The sequence below is a fragment of the Chiloscyllium plagiosum genome, unplaced genomic scaffold, assembly GCF_037043375.1.
Source record: "Chiloscyllium plagiosum isolate Xiang-an unplaced genomic scaffold, Cpla_swu_hap1 HiC_scaffold_6, whole genome shotgun sequence".
Lineage (NCBI taxonomy): Eukaryota > Metazoa > Chordata > Chondrichthyes > Orectolobiformes > Hemiscylliidae > Chiloscyllium > Chiloscyllium plagiosum.
In genome coordinates, this window is record NW_028270144.1 from 56,763,232 (window position 1) to 56,779,191 (window position 15,960).

Below are 15,960 nucleotides of genomic sequence, written 5' to 3' on the forward strand. Positions count from 1 at the left end.
ATTGATGCATGTATAATATTAGTCCAGAATTCCTCTGCCACTCTTTACATATTTGTTGAATAATTTGAAATAGATGACTTAATATCTCTATTAAAATAAGTGAGAGAGGAATTCATAAGAGGTATAGATTAGATTACTTAGTGTGGAAACAGGCCCTTCGGCCCAACAAGTCCACACCGCCCCGCTGAAGCGCAACCCACCCATACCCCTACATCTACCCCTTACCTAACACTACGGGCAATTTAGCATGGCCAATTCACCTGACCTGCACATTTTTGGACTGTGGGAGGAAACCGGAGCACCTGGAGGAAACCCACGCAGACACGGGGAGAATGTGCAAACTCCACACAGTCAGTCGCCTAAGGCAGGAATTGAACCTGGGTCTCTGACGCTGTGAGGCAGCAGTGCTAACCACTGTGCCGCCCACAATAGCTAGTAAGTTTGCAGATGACACCAAAATTGGAGGTGTAGTGGACAGCGAAGAGGGTTACCTCTGATTACAACAGGATCTGGACCAGATGGGCCAATGGGCTGAGAAGTGGCAGATGGAGTTTAATTCAAATAAATGCGAGGTGCTGCATTTTGGAAAAGCAAATCTTAGCAGGACTTATACACTTAATGGTAAGGTCTGAGGGAGTGTTGCTCAACAAAGAGACCTTGGAGTGCACGTTCATAGCTCCTTGAAAGTGGAATCGCAGGTAGATAGGATAGTGAAGAAGGCGTTTGGTATGCTTTCCTTTATTGATCAGAGTATTGAGTACAGGAGTTGGGAGGTCATCATGCAGCTGTACAGGACATTGGTTAGGCTACTGTTGGAATATTGCATGCAATTCTGGTCTCCTTCCTACAGGAAAGATGTTGTGAAACTTGAAAGGTTCAGAAAAGATTGACAAGGATGTTGCCAGGGTTGGAGGATCTGAGCTACAGGGAGAGGCTGAATAGGCTGGGGCTTTTTTCCCTCGAGCGTCGGAGGCTGAGGGCAACATTTTCATGCAGAGGGTGGTATGTGTATGGAATGAGCTGCCAGAGGACGTGGTGGAGTCTGGTACAATTGCAACATTTAAGAGGCGTTTGGATGGGTATATGAATAGGAAGGGTTTGGAGGGATATGGGTCGGGTGCCAGCAGGTGGGACTAGATTGGGTTGGGATGTCTGGTCGGCGTGGACGGGTTGGACTGAAGGGTCTGTTTCCATGCTGTACATTTCTAAGACTCTATGTATATGCACTACCTTTTCATGTTTGAGTATTTCCATTTATAGAGCTGTTGTGACATTGGGCTGACGGACCAAGAAAATAAGCACCATTACATTCTGAGTAGCAGACAAGAGGAAGCATTCAAAAGGACAATGGGTAGAGTTTTCCACTGCTTCACACCAGTATGGGAAGTAGCAAGAAAATTGGAGAAAATATGGCAAGAATTTTTAAGACATCAGATTCTTGACTTTGAGAAAAAATTCTGACTTTCCCCTTAAAGTTTAAGCAGCAAATTCAAAATCCTACTAAATATGGTGATGATCTGATTTCCATGCAATTGCACTCATCACTAACTAATCTCACCACATTTCTACGTAGCTCCACATTCTCACTTCCCTCCCAAGAAAAACTAGATGGTATCAATTCCTGACGTGAAAATCAGAGTCACTTGCTTCTCTCGGACTTTATCCAGCTCCACGGTCACCATATTCTTTAATGTTCCATGGACACCATTCTTTTCAATCCTTTGTTCATGCAACTGGGAATCAGCAAACCATCACTTAATCATGGCTGCTTTCAGAAGAACTCACACACCACTTCACTTCTTCACTTTACAGCTCCCAACCATTTATGGCCTACATAATTCTGCTAGATTGCTAAGGCTGCAGGGATGTATACATCTGCTTGTAATGCCTCAGAAACCTTTTAGTTGCCAGCCACTCTGGCTTACACTGTTTTTCAACTATAGGCCCTATAGTTTTAATTACAGGCAGACAACCTCTGTAGCTTGCATTTTTTAAAAGTGAATAGGTTCTTTAGCCATAAATTACATCCTGCCATCTGTTTAGTCCAGAGGGAGGTGCAGGCAGCTTGTCATGGATTGAAGTGCTGAACAATCAAGGGGTAGATGCTGTGCTGCATAGCTCCTGGTTACATCAATGTCACACTTACAGCACATGCCAGGAGCCTATGTGGCAAACGCACAAATGGTTACGTCCGAAAGTTAAAGGGTCCTAAATCTTTTAGTGGGATCTGTGGGGATAACTGTCAGCTTGGGCTGCTGCCACTCAGCCAAGGGCATCATCCAATTCCATTTTGGCAGGGTGACTGGCTGACAACAGTTAGGTGCTTGGTCCAACCAGAGAGCTGGAGCTCAATGGCCTCACAGTCCAACAATTGGGCCTTAGACAATTCTGGAACCAGTCCTGCAACACCTTAGATGGGAAGCAGTGGAGACATCCCTTAGGATAGGGGCTGGACCGTGCTTAGTCAGGACTATCCTCTCTGGCCAGAGGTTTGGTCATGGTCAGTCTTGGGGTCTTGGGATTCATGGTCATGGAGCTCATCTGGTGGCAGTCAGTGCAATCAAGGGAAAAGTAAAGAGCTCAAGTCTCAGGTTGGAGTTCATTAAACTGAGTAACTGTGAGAATGATTAATAGTGAAACAGGTCAATACAAGACAGATATTTGGGATCTCATTGAGCATAGAAGGGGACATGGGGAAGGGGAGAGCTCCCACGAACAGCCTAATCTCTCAATATGAGGAGTGAATGGCCAACAAGGACAGGGCAACTCACAAAATCATGAGGTCAGTCATTAGTAAGAAAATAAAGGGGCTGAATGGAAATGGGGGGAGACAGAATAGTCATTGGGGACGCAAGGTCAATTAGAAAAAAAAGTGTGTGAAAGATGTGGGGTTCATACTGCGGTGGCACGGTGGTTACAAGGGAAAAGTAAAGAGCCTCACAGTGCCAGGCAACCAGGTTCGAATTCAGCCAAAGGCAGCTGCATTTATGAAATGCATATGTTCTTCCTGTGTCTTCCTGGCCGCTTCAGATTTCTCCCATAGTCTAAAGAAGTACAGTTTGGGTAGGTTGGCCAGGCTAAACTAGAGCATAGGACAGGACAGCACAGGAATGGGCTTTTCAACCCATGCCAAATTTAACTAATCCCTTCTGCCTGCCCTTGGTCCATATCTCTCCATTCCTTGCATCTTCATGTGCTTATCCACAAGTCCTTTAAATCAACCTATCATATCTGCCTCATAGTGTACAGGAATATGCAGGCTATGTGGAATGGAGTTGTGGCTGGGTCTGGGTCAGATGCTCGATGGGCTGAATGTTTTCTATCTGCACTGCAAGGATTCTATGATTCTATGATCATTAGTTTCAGGCCAACTTAGACATGAAATTGAAAATTTTGTAGTGTTACACCAAACTCTAATTAGGAGACAAAATGGCTGCCACTGCATATACTGTGGATGGAATAAGTCATTGTTTCTCACTTCAAGGGTGGAGTGTAATTCTTTGCATGGAAGACCCTGCTTGGATTAATTGTATTAATCATGTATTAACTTATTCTGTAATGCCATCTATCTGCCAACAAACTGGATTTAATTGAAAGTTCATTCTGTTGGCAACAACTAAATTACAAATTATGATCTAAGGCAATCATGGTCATTACATACTTTGCATCAGTTGGCCCCCTACAATTTCAGAAAGGCAGACAAACTCAAAAGCATCGAAAAGCGTGGTACTGGAAAAGTACAGCCAGTCAGGCAGCAGTAGAGTTGACATTTCGAGCATAAGCTCTTCATCAGGAATGAGGGGGTCCTAAGAGGGCTGAGAGAAAAACGCATGGGGAGTGAGGCTGGGGAAAGTGAGGCTGGGGCGGGGGGGTGGTCGAGGCAGCTGACAGCGTGATGGATGAAGGTGGGGTGTGATGGTGATAGGTCGGAGAGGAGGGTAGAGTGGACAGTTCAAGAGACTGCTACTTCTCCCCATCTTTTCCTTCGCTACATCTATGATTGTATCGGTGCCACCTCGTTGACCAACTTCATGAACACCTTCCAACTTGACCTCAAATTAACCTGGACCATCTCTGACACCTCCCTCCCCTTCCTGGACCTCTCCATTTCCAGCAATTGACTCACACAGACATCTACTTCCAACCCACTGACTCCCACCCTCCCTCCTGCAAAAATACTATCCCTTATTCGCAATTCCTCCGTACCTGCTGCATCTGCTACCAGGAGGACAATTCCACCAGAGAATATCCCAGAGGCCTCCTTCTTCAGGGACCACAATTTCCCCTCCCACGTGGTCAATGGTGCCCTCTAACGCATCTCCTGTACTGCTTGCACCTCCAACCTTGAACCCCACCCATCCAATCGCAATAAGGACAGAACCCTCATGGTCCTCACTTTCTACCGCACCACATAGCATCATCCTCTGCATTTCCACCACCTATAAACAGACCTCACCACCAGAAATATATTTCCCTCCCACCCCTGTCTGTATTCTGCAGAGACCATTCCTCTGCAACTCCCTTGTTAGGTCCGAGCTCCCCCCCACCAACCCACCCTCCACTCCCAGCACCTTCCCTCGCCACTGCAAGAAGTGTAAAGTCTGCGCCCACACCTCCCCCCTCACCTCCATATGAGGCCACAAAGGATCCCTCCAAGTCTGACAGAGATTTACTTGTACTTTCACACATATCATCTACTGTGTCTGTTGCTCTCAATGCGGTGTCCTCTACATTGGGGACACACGACGCTAACTTGCGGAACATTTCGAAGAACATCTGGGACACACGCACCAATCAACCCCACCGCCCTGTAGCCGAACACTTCAACTACCCCTCACATACCATCAAGTACATGCAAGTCCTTGGCCTCCTCTACCGCCAAACTCTAGCCACCCTTTGCCTGGAAGAAGAACGCCTCACCGTCTACCTTGGGACCCTCCAACCACACGGGATCAATGTTGATTTCACCAATTTCCTCATTTTCCCGGCCCTCACTTTATCCCAGGTCCAACCCTCTATCTCAGCACTGCTCTCTTGAACTGTCCTAACTATCCATCTCCCTTCCCACCTATCCGCTCCACACTCCTCCCTGATCTATCACCATCATCCCTCCCCATCTTCATCTACCTATCGCATTCTCAGCTACTTTCCCCCCAGACCGACCCCCCCCCCCCGCCTCCCATTTATCTCTCAGCCCCCTAGGGCTCCCCTTCATTATTTTTCACGCAGAGGTGGCGCATGTATGGAATGAGCTGCCAGAGGAATTGGTGGAGGCTGGTGCAATCATAGCATTTAAAAGGCATCTGGATGGGTATATGAATAGGAAGGGTTTAGAGGGATATGGGCTAAGTGTTGACAAATGGGACTAGATTAGGTTATAATATCTGATTGGCATGGACAAGTTGGACCGAAGGATCTGTTTCTATGCTGTACATCTCTATGACTCTAAGAGCTTATGCTCGAAATGTCGACTCGCCTGTTCCTCAGATGCTGCCTGACTGGCTGTACTTTTCTAGCACCACAATGTTTGACACTGAACTCCAGCATCTGAGTCCTCACTTTCCCCAAGTTGATTCCAAACTCAAAAGCCTCAATTGGAGGTGGTACTAACTGTGGCAAAGGTGCAACATGTATTCTGGGAGGAGGATTCCAAAGTCCACCACCAAGACTGGCTCAGCAGCAGCCCAACTCATCAAGCTGGGTGGATCCTAAAGGAGTTTACTGCTCAACTGGGGTCGGTGGCACATGGTGAGGGAACCAAGAGAGAAAAACACACTAGACCTCATCCTTAGCAATCTGCCAGCAGCAGATGCATCTGTCCATGGCAGTATTGGCAAGAGGAACTACCGCACAGTCCTTATGGAGACAAAGTCTGTCTTCACATTGAGAATCCCTTCCATTCTGTTGTGTGGAACTATTACCAAGCTAAATAGAATAGACCTCAAACCGATCTAGCAACTCAAGACTGAGCATCCGTGAGACACAGTGGGCCAGCAACAGCAGCAGAATTGTACTCTAGCACAATATGCAACCATGTAGCCTGGCATATTTCCCCACTCAACCATTACCATCAAGCCAGGGATTCAACCCTGGTTCAATGGAAAGTGCAGGAGGGATGCTGGAGCAGCACCAGGCATACCAAAAAAATGAGGTACCAACCTGGTGAAGCTACCAAACAGGACTTCAGTGTATGTCAACAGCCTAAGCAGCAAGTGATAGAGCTAAGCGATTCTACAACTAATGGATCAGATTTAAGTTCCGCAGTCCTTCCATATCCAGTTGCAAATGGAGGTAGACAATCAAATAACTCACTAGCGATAGCTTCAAAAACATCCTAAATGATGGAACAGCCCAACATTTACATTCAAAAGTTAAGGCTTCAGCATTTGCAACAATCTGCAAACCAGAAATGTCAACAGAATGATGCATCCCGGTCTCGTCCAGTAGTCCTCAGCATTACAATGTTAGGCAGTTGTGGTGCCTTGACAGCATCCCTGCCTCTGATCTGAGAAATCTTGGGTTCGAGTCTCGTCTGCTCCAGAAATGACAACTCAATTGACTGACCAGGGGAATGATCAAAGCTAAAAATCACACAACACCAGGTTATAGTCCAACAGGTTTATTTTTTAGGGAGCTCTTGTGGCCCGGTGGGAGTGTCCCTACCTCTGAGTCAGAAGGCCTGGGGTCACGTCCCACCTGGCCCCAACGTGTACCTAACTGCAGCCTTTATGGCTCTTTTTGAAAATTCTCATTCTTTACAGCGAGCTCAGAGCTTGTCACTGAAGTGGAATTCCGAGCTTACTTTTTCATTATTTTATGTTTCTTTGTTTAGGCAGGCAATATAGCATCAGAGATAATTGTCAGGGGCAGCACAGTGACTCAGTGGTTAGCACTGCTGCCCCACAGTGCCACGGACCCAGGTTTGATTCCAGCCTCAGGCAACAGTCTGTTTGGAGTTTGTATATTCTCCCCTTGTCTGCATGGGTTTCCTCCCACAGTCCAAAGATGTGTAAAGTCAGGTGAATTGGCCGTGCTAAGTTGCCCACAGTGTTAGGTGAATTAGTCAGGGGTAAATAAGGGAATTGGTCTGGTGGGTTAGTCTTCGGAGGATTGGTGTGGACTTGTTGGGCTGAAGGGCCTGTTTCCACAATGTAGGTAATCTAATCTAATTACAGACACCAGTCTTCAGCCAATTCAATATTCAATATCAAGAAATGATTGAAGACACGGGATACTGCAAAGGCTATGGGCCCTGGCAAATTTCTGGCAATACTACTGAACGCATGTACTCCAGCATTTGCTACTCCCATATGCAAGTTCTATTACAACCCTGGCATTTATCCAACACTATGGAAAATTGCTCGGGTAGGTCCTGCAAATAAAAGACAGGACACATCCAACCCAACCAATCACCGCCTCATCAGTCTACTCTTAACCGTTAGTAAAGTGATAGATACTGTCATCAATAGTGCTATCAATCAGCACCTGCTCAGTGATGACCAATTTTGGTTCTGCTAGGGCCACTCAACTCCTGACCTCATTACAGCCTTGGACAAAAAAGTTGAATTGCAGAGAGGAAGTGCAAATTACATCAAGTGTGCCACCGAGTGTGGCATCAAGGACCCCTAGGAAACTGGAATTAGTGGGTTTTGGGAGGCAAACTCTCTGATGGTTGGAGTTATACTTGGCACATAGGAAGATAGCTGTGGAGGTTGGAGGTCAGCCATCTCAGCTCCAGCACAGGTGTGTAGGAGTTTCTCAGAATAGTGTCTTCGACTCACCAGCTGCAGCTGCTTCATCAATGACCTTCCCTCCATCATAAAGTCAGAAGTGAGGATGTTTGCTTATTGCACAATGTTCAGTACCATTCACAACATCTAAGATACTGAAGCAGTCCATATTCAAATGCAACAAGTTCTGGACAATATCTAAGTTTAGGCTGACAAGTGGCAAGTAAAAGTTATACCACACAAGTGCCAGGTAATGACCATTTCCAATAAGAAACACTCTAATTATCGCTTCTTGACCTTCAATGGTGTTACCATCACTGAATTCCCTACTATCAACATTCTTGGAGTTACCATTGACCAGAAACTTCACTGGTCTCACCACATAAACACAGTGGCTACAAGTGCAAATCAGTGGTTTGAACAACTTTGGGGAGAAACTCACCTCCTGACTTTCCTAGGTCTGTCCATCTGTAAGGCACAAGTCAGGAGTGTGGTGGAATATTGGTTGGGTGCAGGTCCAACCACACTCGGAAACTTGACACCATCCAGGAAAAAGCAGCCCGCTTGATTTGTGCTACATGAACAAGCATCCACTCCCTCCACCACTGACGTTCAGTCGTGGCAGCGTATAGTATCTACTATATCTACACTGCAGCAATTCACCAAAGATCATTTGTCACCACCCTCCAAACCCAAAACCACTTTCATTTAGAAGAACAAGAGCAGCAGGTACATAGGAACACCACCACCTTCAAATTCCCCTCCAAACCACTCACCACCCTGATTTGGAAATATATTGCTGCTCTTTCACTGTCTCTGGATCAAAATCCTGGAATTTCCTCCCTTAGGATATTGTGGGTTAAACTACAGCATATGGACTGCAGCAGTTCTAGAAGGTAGCTCATCACCACCTTCTTGAGGACAACTAGGGACAGATAACAAAGCTGATAAGCCAACGATGCCCACTTCTGATGAGACAATTAAAAAAAACACATTGCTGTGGTTCTGGAGTTACACGAAAGAACATTAGTGAACTAGATCAGGTTTTGCAATAATTGACAGTTAGATTAGATTAGATTACATTACAGTGTGGAAACAGGCCCTTCGGCCCAACAAGTCCACACCGACCCGCCGAAGCGAAACCCACCCATACCCCTACATTTACCCCTTACCTAACACTACGGGCAATTTAGCATGGCCAATTCACCTGACCCTGCACATCTTTTGGACTGTGGGAGGAAACCGGAGCACCCGGAGGAAACCCACGCAGACACGGGGAGAACGTGCAAACTCCACACAGTCAGTCGCCTGAGGCGGGAATTGAACCCGGGTCTCAGGCGCTGTGAGGCAGCAGTGCTAACCACTGTGCCACCGTGCCGCCCACAGTTGTTATATGGTCACCACTGGTCTGCTTTTTTATTCCAGTTTTTTTTAAAAAATAAATTGAAATTTCACCATCTGCCATGGTCGGATTCAAACACACATCCCCTGAACATTAGCCTGGATTACTGATTCTGGATTACTAACCCAGTTATATTATCATTTTGTCACTGATAAAGTTTATAACAGTGCCCTGTGATCAATCAGCTCAGACAGTAGAATTCTCCAATATCAATGGTTTCCCCAAGTGCAGGGAACTATAATCTGCTCTACTTTGCTTTGAGAGTGCTGTATCACCAAACTGCAGATTATATCAACTGGAAGGTTTCTATTCCATCAATACCCAGCATTTCTGTGATCATACATGTCAGATTTTGCAGGTGTGTGCCAGGCATCCCAGGAACTGACATGATTGATATATATATATAAAATAGGAGAATTCTCAGATTCTTTTCTCTTTCCAAAATCCTCAGGCCATACTGGAGAGCGCTGGAAAACATGGCTAGTGGTTAATGTCATCATTATGAAACTTTCAGATTGATGCAGAATGGCAATACAATGCTGTTTCAGTTTCCACTAGGGCCAAAGTGGAACAGCTAATATGTCTCCTTAAGCTAAGATTTTAATGCTGGACTGATCCAGGCAGGGCCTTGTGATATAATCCAGAACTGGTGTATCACATCAGTGTGGCATGCTGTACCTTACAAACTTGAGTTGACAAAGGAGTCATTGTGCTGGGCAGAGACAAAATTAAGGATTGAGAGCAATCCTCTGAGGAGGAGGTGAGTAACTGCCATTTGGATGAAATGGAAGGACATTCAAGAGACTATGACAGAGCTATACATTGTCCTGCCAGAGAGACCAGACAAAACCATATAAGGGCCCACATCCAGGAATAATGAACTGGGTGTGGACATCCTTTCAATGTCTTGCTTTGATTATATAGCAAGCAGCCCCCCAGTCAGTCCACAGTACATGTGGACGCAGTTACTTCTGCAGTCTTTGAATTTTTTTGTTGTTAATTAAATCTTTTCTTATCTATTTGATTATATGCATGGTGTCTTTAGCTGGATTATTTACAATGAAATGTAAATGAAGTGTAATTGTCATTAGTAACTTGCTTCAGCCTTTTCTTTCCACAATACTTGAGTGCAGTCCTAGGGTCTGCAGCTGTAGTATGTGGAACCCCCTCTGTAATTGGCCCTGTTATGTTGGAAGACTTGGCTTGTCATTGCTGGAGCCGAATCTAGAGGGACAAACCCACGAAGAGTATGCTGCCCTGAGGCAGGCTCACCCTCCTCATCATCTACATCATAATCAGGGAGATGTGGATAGACTAGATAGTTCTGCAGTAACTTGAGGGAAAGGTTTTAGGTGCTCCTCTGTGCAGCTCCTTCTCTATCTGGATGCATATTGGCATGACTCTGTCCTCCTGAGAGAAAGGACCACCTGGAGTGAGGTCAAGGACCATCATTGGCCACTCACCTTACCACTGATGCTGAACACCTATGGCTACAGCAAACAAGTGCAGCAATAGCCAGACTATCCATGGAGGCAGCCAGATGTAGGTAAGCCAGAGCCAGCAGGGAACTGATGTTGATGGACTCCTCCATCCTTTGATCCAGTTTGTCAATTGCCTCTCAAAGCTGCCTATTGTTCATGTGCCCGTCTGTGCACTATGCAAAGTCATGACGAGGTATGACCATTGAATCATCTGCTGGCGCTGACCATTTGCCTGATCTCTGGCAGTCCTCCTAGTATCAGAATCCTGGGTGTTTCTTCCGTGACAAGCTTCAGAGACATGTGACACACTCACTAGACTGTACTCTCAAGTCTAATCTATAAAGGATAATCAGCAAGATGAATGTTTCTGAGCTGGTGAGAGGTGCAAGTTAAAATCATGCTAGCGCATCCTGGGTGGGTTGATTGACTTTCTCCTCAGAGATGGGAGTTGAGCTGACAGTAAGGAGTGATGGCCTTTTCCTCATAGCTCAATCGGTCCCTCTGTTACCTACAGTAGAAAAAAGAACTTAGTTGTGAGAAAGGAGTAAAATCTGTTCAGGATAAGAATCAGTTATCACTGGCATTATGAAACAGTGGCACAGCACAATGAAACTCACTTGGTTGGTTGCTCCTCAAGGGCTTGGCATCCCACAAGTGGTCACCTTCTTTTCAAGCAGTCTCCAGCACAAGTTCTTCAGATGTGATGAGGAGTCTAATGTCCAATACCCCACTGCCAGTCTTGGCCTGGAGAGGAGAGACTATTTTACTGCAATGACACAAAGGAGAAACTCAGTACAGCAGAATAGATGAGAGGGGTGTTTACAGTGATCGATGAGCAGGAAAGGTGATAAGGTATCTCAGGTGAGTGAAAAACGCAGAGGATCAGAAGCTTGAAGTAAGTAGGTGGTTTTGAGTGGACATGCTGTATGAAATAGTAAGAGAAGCAATCCATTAACCTGGTTGAGAGGTGTGAGCAGTGGCAGAGTTAAAATGAGCAGTGGTGGCTTTGTAAGTCTAAGATAGCGGAGAGAAAATGGTATCACTTACCCCTGCATAGAGTACAAGGGTATTAACTACTTTTCAGCACAGTTGAGCATTGAGTTTCATCCTGGAAATTGCATTGACTTGAGCTGTTACCTCTGTCCAGGTTGGCTATATCTAGTAGCAGGGCCTCCTTTGGCAATGTCGAGGAAATGACACCGTCATTCTCTTAATCACCCCACATCCACCAGAAACTCCAATAGCCTGTCAGAGAAACTGCGCACCAGCTTCTCTTTCTATGCCAAGTCCTCCATCATGACAGCAAATGCAACATTGAGAAAAGTCATTCTGGCTTGTGATGTATAGAGTGATGTGGGCCATGGTGTTTAAATATGGCACCGGCAGCATCAACAATGCAAAGTGCTGCAGGAGACGAGCACTTCTGCCTCTGTTGCTGCATGATTCCATGAGTTGGACACTGTAGAGACCAGGATACATTAATAATCAGCTGAAGAGTAGACGATTGCATGAAAAAATTTGACCTGGGTAATAGCAGACCATTCACCATGAATCTCACTGCAAAGAATACTTTGCTAAAGAAGTGAAAAAATTCATTTCAATCTGGCATGGTGGCTCAGTGGTTAGCACTGCTGCGTCCCAGCACCACGGTCCCAGGTTCAATTCCAGCCTTAGGTGACTGTCTGTGTGGAGTTTGCACACTCGGCCTGTGTCTGCATGGGTTTCCTTCGGGAGCTCCGGTTTCCTCCCAGTCCAAAGATGTGCAGGTCAGGTGAATTGGCCATGCTAAATTGTCCACAGTGTTAGGTGCATCAGTCAGCAGGAAATGGATCTGAATGGGTTGCTCTTCAGAGGGTCGGTGTGGACTTGTTGGGGCGAAGGGCCTGTTTCCACACTGTAGGGAATCTAATCTAATCTGTTATTTGACCTCAGTAGATTGATAGAAAAGTTAAATGGTAAGACAGTGGATGAATAGTGGCAGTTGTTTTAGGAGCTACCCAATTCCTCACAACTGAAATATACCCCAGTCAAGGACAAAATAAAGTCAAAAACTAATATATACCATATTGCAAAGTCCAGTGGCAGGAAGATTGAGAAACTTTCAAACATAAACAAAGGGATACTAAAAATTAATAAAAAGAGCTAAGGTAAATTACAAAAGAAGACTAGCTCAACATATCAAACAAGATAGCAATAGCTTCTATAGGTATATAAAAGGGAACAGAGTCGCTAAGGTGAATGTTGGCCCTGGGAAGATGAAATAGGAGAATTAATAGTGGGTAACACTGAAATGGCAGAGATGCTAAATCAACACTTTGCCTCAGTTTTTATGGTGGAGGACAATAGTACTGCTCCTACTGAAACAGGCAAGTCAGAGACAACAGAAAAATGGTAGAACTTAGAACAATCAACATCAATAGGGAAAGAGTACTAAACAAACTATTAGGATTGAGGACAGAAAAGTCCCCTGGGCATGATGGCCTACATCCTAGGGTATTAAAGGAATTGGTGGCAGAGATAGTGGTTACAATATTCCAAAATTCCCTAGACATTGGAAAAGTTTCAGTGGATTCGAAAAATTTATTCAAGTAAGGATTTGAATGTCCTTATTCAAAAGGAAGGGAGGCAGTATGTGGGAAATTACAGACCAGTTAGTTTAACATCTACTGTTGGGAAAGTGTTAGAATCAATTATCAATGAAGCAAAATCAGGACACTATTCATCAGAGTCAGCACGGTTTTATCATGTTTGACTAATTTGCTACAGTTATTCAAAGATGCAACAAGCAAAGGGCATAATGGGGATCTAGAGGATGTAATATACCTGGATTTCCAGAAGACCTTTGATAAGATACCGTACAAAGGGGTAATTCACAAGGTTGGACCATATGGGATTGAGGTAATTTATTAGCTTAGATAGGTGACTGGCTAATGGACAGAAGATAGAGAGCCGGGATTTTTTTTTCTGATTGGCAATAAATACCTAGTGGGGTGTCACGAGTTCAGTCCTTGGCTCCCAACTATTTACAATCTACATTAATGACCTGGATACAGGGATTGAAGACTCTGTAGCCAAATTTGCAAATAACACAAAAATAGGCAGAACAGAAAATTGCAATGAGGAAATAAGAACCTTACAAATAGACATAGATAGGTTAGGAGAGTGGGCCAAAATGTGACAGATGCAGTTTAAAGTGGATAAATGTGAGGTCATGCATATTGGACGGAAAAATGGGACTTCTTATCTAAATAGGGAAAAGATTCCAGGGTGCTACAGTACAGAGGGATCTGGGTGTCTTTCTTAATGAGTTACAGAAAGCTAGCATGCATGTACAGCAGATAATAAAGAAATGAATTGGAATGTTGCTTTTTTTGCTAAAGGAATGGAATATAAAGGTAAGGAAGTATTGTGGAACTAGATAACGCATTGGTGAGACCGCACCTGAAGTATTGTGCACAGCTTTGGTCTCATTATTTGAGGAAAGATATAGTGGCATTGGAGGCAGTTCAGAGGAGGTTTACTAGTGATCCTAGAAATGAAGAGTTTGAACAATGTAGGCCTATACTCTCTGAAATTTAGAAGAGTGAGGAGAGATCAAATTGAGATATTCAGGATGATAAAAGATATGGATAAAATAGACATGGAATGGATGCCTCCACTTGTGGGGCATTCTAGGGCAAGAGCTCATTGTTTTAAATTTGCTACCCCTTATCCTAAGACTGAGTTGAGGAGAAACAACTTCTCCCAAAGGGTTGTGAATCTTTGGAATTCGCGACCCCAAACTGTGATGGATGCTGGGACAGTGAGTAAATTTAAGGAGGAATTTAGCAAATTTTTAATTGGAAATGGGTTGAAGGGTTATGGGGAGAAGGCAGGAAAATGGGGGTGAGGAGCATATCAGCCATGACCAAATGGCAGAGCAGACTCGATGGGCCAATGGCCTAATTCTGTTCTTATACCTTATGAACTTATAGTTCAATGGGATCTGAAAATGGAAGCGAATTTATTTGTGTGCACTGCTTTTCATACAATTTGCATGCCAACTCTATGCTGCCTGTTTACATACATGACAACAACATGCAGCTACTGCTAAGCATGCTATTGAGGGATGGCATGCCTTCACAGCGGGCCTAAAATTGTGAGCAGCTAGTTCTGTGAAAAGGAAGGTACATTATGGCTGGAGCAGCTGGTGAAATCATTTTGAAACTACTTATAATGTAGAGAAAGATGCAATGATGGCTACAAGATTGTACCATCACAACATTCCAGGTTTTGATCTGGGAGATGTAGAGGTACAACAAGAACTAGTGCCGTGCTTATACAGCAGCTTTAAAAGAAACAAAAACATCCCGAAAACTGAAAATTGTGACCTGGTCTTATGTGTGAGCCAATTATGGCTTTTCAAACACTTACTAGTGTCCCAGATCTTGCATTGGAAATTTCACTTCCAAATGTGTGAATAATAGAGCTTTATTTTTACATTTTTAACTTGATTAACATGTTTGGATAAACTATTTTATTCAGCTCTTTTTAAAACATTTTTTTTTAAAATTAGTAATCAAGATCTCCATAACTTTTATGTTGGGTTATTGCTTTCAGAGGACATCCCAATTGTGCTGAGCACACTATCATCTTATTAGTCAATTGACTGCTATGAAACACAGTCCACATGAATATGCCATAACAAGAGACTTCACAGCAAGAGATGAGATCTTATTCAATACGTATCCAACATCACACATGGTGATAATTTTAAAAGGCTTTATTTTTAAATGCAACTGACAGTGATTTATTATTTTTGGAAATAAAGAGCACAGTGGGGGAGATATTAATTACAAATTGATTTAAATTATTAACCTTCACTGTTAAACTCCTGCGACCAAACAGTAGAACTGTGAATAGTACTGAAAGACTATTGGGTTGTAGCTTCTTGGATGTCTGGATATGTACCTACATTATTTGGAAATTTTAACCCAAACTCTAAGTGATAAGGCATTGGCAGCCTCATCAAAACACCTTCATGCGTGAATGGGATTGTTGCAACATACAAGAAAGTACACGCAAAAACAGGAGTGCTTGCAGCAATCATTGTCACAGATCTGATTCTTTCACTAAATCTATGTTTCATATAGGGTAAGGGGCAGTAACGTGCAAGGTTACTCACAGGTAGAAGTGATCATTTAATAATTTGAAAACATACAAACTGAGTGATTGCCAAGGTGTGTGTAATTCAGAAATTACAAGGTCAGCATCTACAAGTTATAACCTATGTAGGATACTGATATTTCTAAGTTGTTGGAGGACACTGATGTTTGTAATTAACTTGAGGTATAATAACCTATTAATA

At 44.0% G+C, this 15,960-nt stretch overlaps 1 protein-coding gene across 3 annotated transcripts in view; it reads right to left on the minus strand.

Moving 5' to 3' along the window:
• The window catches only part of LOC122550573 (ferroxidase HEPHL1), a 141,941-nt gene that overhangs the window by 25,859 nt on the left and 100,122 nt on the right, over positions 1-15,960 (minus strand). The window lies entirely within an intron of this gene.